The sequence below is a fragment of the Balaenoptera musculus genome, chromosome 18 (genome assembly GCF_009873245.2).
Source record: "Balaenoptera musculus isolate JJ_BM4_2016_0621 chromosome 18, mBalMus1.pri.v3, whole genome shotgun sequence".
NCBI classification, from domain to species: domain Eukaryota; kingdom Metazoa; phylum Chordata; class Mammalia; order Artiodactyla; family Balaenopteridae; genus Balaenoptera; species Balaenoptera musculus.
In genome coordinates this window covers 71,705,378-71,711,894 of record NC_045802.1, presented here as the reverse complement: position 1 = coordinate 71,711,894, position 6,517 = coordinate 71,705,378, and positions in this window count along the sequence as shown.

Here is a 6,517-nt window from a genome sequence, read left to right as displayed (position 1 = left end):
TTTCACCAAGTGTGTAATCATTGAAGCATTCTACAGGGACCTTTATTAGACTTTCCAGACTAGGTTTCTCTGTGCCCTGAATGAGGTTCATTAACCTGGAAATTCTGGTCACCAAGATTTGTATTTGCTCCATACTATCCACCAGATATAACTCTAGTTTATAGATCTGTGGATTAGTACTTTCTCATAATTTTTGGCTTTTGAAGATTTCCTGAATTTTGCTTACATTTTTATATTTTATCTAGTATATTTTGGTTTTTTGTGCTTGATGGAATTTCTGAATATTGAATTCATCATATTATGAGAAACTGAATGCCCTAAATCTATTTTGTATTCTGGTAATTCATGACATTTCAAAAACAAACAAACAAACAAAAAATAATGAGAGTACACTAGACTGCACTATTTCAGTAAGCAATGCCAATTTAATCTCCCATCTCACTACTGAGTTGGTTCTGTTTCCACATCTACTCTTTAGTGTCACTTAGCTGATCTCCATCTCCAAAATGAAACTGTACTTGTGTCAACTTACCAATGCCAGGGAAGTCTGAAAGTGTCAATTAAACCTAGTTAACCTGTCCTTTTAGAAAATTCTGTTTAGATATACATGGAAGGGATTCTCAGTGGCCTCCAGATATCCTAAATTGATATTTTCCATTTTAACAAGAAGCATTAAGTTCCAGTTTGGTCTAATCATTACCTTGGCTGGCTCAGAGCTTTCCCATAGGAAGCCAAATGTAAACAGTGTTTTGTATAAATGACCTTTTTTTTCCCCCTCACAACTAAGCCTCAGAGTGATGGTGAAATCTAAATTTCCTTTTTATTCATTTTGTAACCTCCAAATGAGCTTAAACAACAAAAATAATGGTTATGTCAACTCACAAAGTTAAAGCCAATCACAACTTTGTTTTTGTAAACATCACCAGTTTGGGAATGAATGTTAAAGAACCTATCAAGAGTTGAACATAAAGTCATAACAGAGGCAAAGTGTAAAATTTTGCCACACAGGATGTTTTCTACTTCCACCATCCTTTAGAATCCACCTAAGTAAAGTTTTCTACCACAGAATTGCACTTTCAGCTGCTATATGCTTATGGTGTGGAGCCCTAAAGCAGACGAAAATATTTTTCTCTTTAATCAACTGGTTGTAAAAAGTTCTCTGGGAGGCCATCTGAGACATTGATTTAAGTTGAGAGAGTGGTGGAATAAGAAGAAGCTCCTTGTAAACAAGAGTCACGGAAGGAACCAAGATGGCGAAGTAGAAGGACGTGCTCTCACTCCCTCTTGTGAGAACGGCAGAGTCACGGCTAGCTGCTGGACAATCATCGACAGGAGGACACTGGAGCTCAACAGAAAGGGTACCCCACATCAAAAGACAAAGGAGAAGCCACAATGAGACGGTAGAAGGGGTGCAATTACAGTAAAATCAAATCCCATAACTGCTGGGTGGGTGACTCACAGACTGGAGAACAATTATATCACAGAAGTCCACCCACTGTAGTGAAGGTTCTGAGCCCCACGTCAGGCCTCCTAACCTGGGGGTCCAGCAATGGGAAGAGGAATTCCTAGAGAATCAGACTCTGAAGCCTAGTGGGATTTGATTGCAGGACTTGGACAGGACTGGGGGAAACAGAGACTCCATTCTTGGAGGGCACACACAAAGTAGCGTGCACATCGGGACCCAGGCGAGGAGCAGTGACCCCAGGGGAGACTGAGCCAGACCTACCTGCTAGTGTTGGAGGGTCTCCTGTGGAGGCGGGGGGTGTCTGTGGCTCACCGTGGGGATGAGGACACTGGCAGCGGAGGTTCTGGGAGGTGCTCCTTGGCGTGAGCCCTCCCAGAGTCTGTCATTGGCCCCACCAAAGAGCCCAGGTAGGCTCCAGTGTTGGGTTGCCTCAGGCCAAACAACCAACAGGGAAGGAACCCAGCCCCACCCATCAGCAGACAAGCTGATTAAAGTTTTACTGAGCTCTGCCCACCACAGCAACAGCCAGCTCTACACACCACCAGTCCCTCCCACCAGGAAACTTGCTCAAGCCTCTTAGATAGCCTCATTCACCAGAGGGCAGAAGCAAGAAGAACTACAATCCTGCAGCCTGTGGAAAAAAATCCACATTCACAGAAAGATAGACAAGATGAAAAGGCAGAGGGCTATGTACCAGATAAAGGAACAAGATAAAACCCCAGGAAAACAACTAAATGGAGATAGGCAACCTTCCAGAAAAAGAATTCAGAATAATGATAGTGAAGATGATCCAGGACCTAGGAAAAAGAAGGGAGGCAAGGATACAGAAGATGCAAGAAATGTTTAACAAAGACCTAGAAGAATTAAAGAACAAACGAACAGAGATGAACAATACAATAACTGAAATGAAAACTACACTAGAAGGAATCAATAGCAGAATAACTGAGGCAGAAGAACGGATAAGTGACCTGGAAGACAGAATGGTGGAATTCACTACTGCGGAACAGAATAAAGAAAAAAGAATGAAAAGAAATGAAGACAGCCTAAGAGACCTCTGGGACAACATTAAACACAACAACATTCGCATTATAGGGGTCCCAGAAGGAGAAGGGAGAGAGAAGGGACCCGAGAAAATATTTGAAGAGACTATAGTCAAAAACTTCCCTAACATGGGAAAGGAAATAGCCACCCAAGTCCCGGAAGCGCAGAGAGTCCCATACAAGATACACCCAAGGAGAAACATGCCGAGACACATAGTAATCAAATTGGCAAAAATTAAAGACAAAGAAAAATTACTGAAAGCAGCAAGGGAAAAATGACAAATAACATACAAGGGAACTCCCATAAGGTTAACAGCTGATTTCTCAGCAGAAACTCTACAAGCCAGAAGGGAGTGGCATGATATACTTAAAGTGATGAAAGGGAAGAACCTACAACCAAGATTACTCTACCTGGCAAGGATCTCATTCAGATTCGATGGAGAAATCAAAAGCTTTACAGACAAGCAAAACCTAAGAGAATTCAGCACCACCAAACCAGCTCTACAACAAATGCTAAAGGAACTTCTCTAAGTGGGAAACACAAGAGAAGAAAAGGACCTACAAAAACATACCCAGAACAATTAAAAAAATGGTCATAGGTACATATCGATAATTACCTTGAACGTGAATGGATTAAATGCTCCAAACAAAAGACACAGGCTTGCTGAATGGATACAAAAACAAGACCCATATATATGCTGTCTACAAGAGACCCACTTCAGACCTAGGGACACATACAGACTGAAAGTGAGGGGATGGAGAAAGATATTACATGCAAAAGGAAATCAAAAGAAAGCTGGGGAAGCAATACTCATATCAGATAAAATAGCCTTTAAAATAAAGAATGTTACAGGAGACAAGGAAGGACACTACATAATGATCAAGGGATCAATCCAAGAAGAAGATATAACAATTATAAATATATATGCACCCAACATAGGAGCACCTCAATACATAAGGCAACTGCTAACAGCTATAAAAGAGGAAATCGAAAGTAACACAATAATAGTGGGGGAATTTAACACCTCACTTACACCAATGGACAGATCATCCAAACAGAAAATTAATAAGGAACACAAGCTTTAAATGACACAATAGACCAGACAGATTTGATATTTATAGGACATTCCATCCGAAAACAGCAGATTACACTTTCTTCTCAAGTGTGCACAGAACATTCTCTAGGATAGATCACATCTTGCATCACAACTCAAGCCTCAGTAAATTTAAGAAAATTGAAATTATATCAAGCATCTTTTCTGACTACAACACTATAAGATTAGAAATGAATTACAGGGAAAAAAAACGTTAAAAACACAAACACATGGAGGCTAAACAATACATTACTAAATAACCAAGAGATCACTGAAGAAATCAAAGAGGAAATCAGAAAATACCTAGAGACAAATGACAATGAAAACACGACGATCCAAAACCTGCGGGATGCAGCAAAAGCAGTTCTAAGAAGGAAGTTTATAGCTATACAAGCCTACCTCAAGAAACAAGAAAAATCTCAAATAAACAATCTAACCTTACACCTAAAGGAACTAGAGAAAGAAGAACAAACAAAACCCAAAGTTAGCAAAAGGAAAGAAATCATAAAGATCATATCAGATATAAATGAAAAAGAAATGAAAGGAACAATAGCAAAGATCAATAAAACTAAAAGCTGGTTCTTTGAGAAGATAAACAAAATTGATAAACCATTAGCCAGACTCATCAAGGAAAAAAGGGAGAAGACTCAAATCAATAGAATTAGAAATGAAACAGGAGAAGTAACAACTGACACTGCAGAAATACAAAGGATCATGAGCGATTACTACAAGCAACCCTATGCCAATAAAGTGGACAACCTGGAAGAAATGGACAAATACTTAGAAATGCACAACCTTCTGAGACTGAACCAGGAAGAAATAGAAAATATGAACACACCAATCACAAGCACTGAAATTGAAACTGTGATTAAAAATCTTCCAACAAACAAAAGCCCAGGACCAGATGGCTTCACAGGCAAATTCTATCAAACATTTAGACAAGAGCTAACACCTATCCTTCTCAAACTCCTCCAAAATGTAGCAGAGGGAGGAACACTCCCAAACTCATTCTATGAGGCCACCAGCACCCTGATACCAAAACCAGACAAAGATGTCACAAAGAAAGAAAACTACAGGCCAACATCACTGATGAACATAGATGCAAAAATCCTCAACAAAATACTAGCAAACAGAATCCAACAGCACATTAAAAGGATCATACACCATGATCAAATGGGGTTTATCCCAGGAATGCAAGGATTCTTCAATATATGCAAATCAATCAATGTGATACACCATATTAACAAATTGAAGGAGAAAAACCATGATCATCTTAATAGATGCAGAGAAGCTTTTGACAAAATTCAAACCCATTTATGATTAAAACCCTCCAGAAAGTAGGCATAGAGGGAACTTTCCTCAACATAATAAAGGCCATATATGACAAACCCACAGCCAACATCATCCTCAATGGTGAAAACTGAAACCTTTTCCACTAAGATCAGGAACAAGACAAAGATGTCCCACTCTCACCACTATTATTCAAAATAGTTTTGGAAGTTTTAGCCACAGCAATCAGAGAAGAAAAAGAAATAAAAGGAATCCAAATTGGAAAAGAAGAAGTAAAGCTGTCACTGTTTGCAGATGACATGATACTATACATAGAGAATCCTAAAGATGCCACCAGAAAACTACTAGAACTAATCAAAGAATTTGGTAAAGTAGCAGGATACAAAATTAATGCACAGAAATCTCTTGCATTCCTATACACGAATGATGAAAAATTCGAAAGTGAAATTAAGAAAACACTCCCATTTACCACTGCAACAAAAAGAATAAAATATCTAGGAATAAAACCTACCTAAGGAGACAAAAGACCTGTATGCAGAAAATTATAAGACACTGATGAAAGAAATTAAAGATGATACAAATAGATGGAGAGATATACCATGTTCTTGGATTGGAAGAGTCAACATTGTGAAAATGACTCTACTACCCAAAGCCATCTACAGATTCAATGCAATCCCCAACAAACTACCACTGGCATTTTTCACAGAACTAGAACAAGAAATTTCACAATTTGTATGGAAACATAAAAGACCCCGAATAGCCAAAGCAATCTTGACAAAGAAAAACGGAGCTGGAGGAATCAGGCTCCCTGACTTCAGACTATACTACAAAGCTACAGTAATAAAGACAGTTTGGTACTGGCACAAAAACAGACATATAGATCAATGGAACAGGATAGAAAGCCCAGAGATAAACCCACGCCTATATGGTCATCTTATCTTTGATAAAGGAGGCAAGAATATACAGTGGAGAAAAGACAGCCTCTTCAATAAGTGGTGCTGGGAAAACTGGACAGCTACATGTAAAAGAATGAAATTAGAACACTCCCTAACACCATACACAAAAATAAACTCAAAATGGATTAAAGACCTAATGTAAGGCCAGACACTATAAAACTCTTAGAGGAAAACATAGGCAGAACACTCTATGACATAAATCACAGCAAGATCCTTTTTGACCCACCTCCTAGAGAAATGGAAATAAAAACAAAAATAAACAAATGGGACCTAATGAAACTTCAAAGCTTTTGCACAGCAAAGGAAACCATAAACAAGACGAAAAGACTACCCTCAGAATGGGAGAAAACATTTGCAAATGAAGCAACTGACAAAGGATTAATCTCCAAGATTTATAAGCAGCTCATGCTGCTCAATATCAAAAAAATAAACAACCCAATCCAAAAATGGGCAGAAGACCTAAACAGACATTTCTGCAAAGAAGATATACAGATTGCCAACAAACATGTGAAAGAATGCTCAACATCATTAATCACTAGAGAAATGCAAATCCAAACTACAATGCGATATCATCTCACACCGGTCAGAATGGCCATCATCAAAGAATCTACAAACAATAAATGTTAGAGAGGGTGTGGAGAAAAGGGAACCCTCTTGCACTGTTGGTGGGAA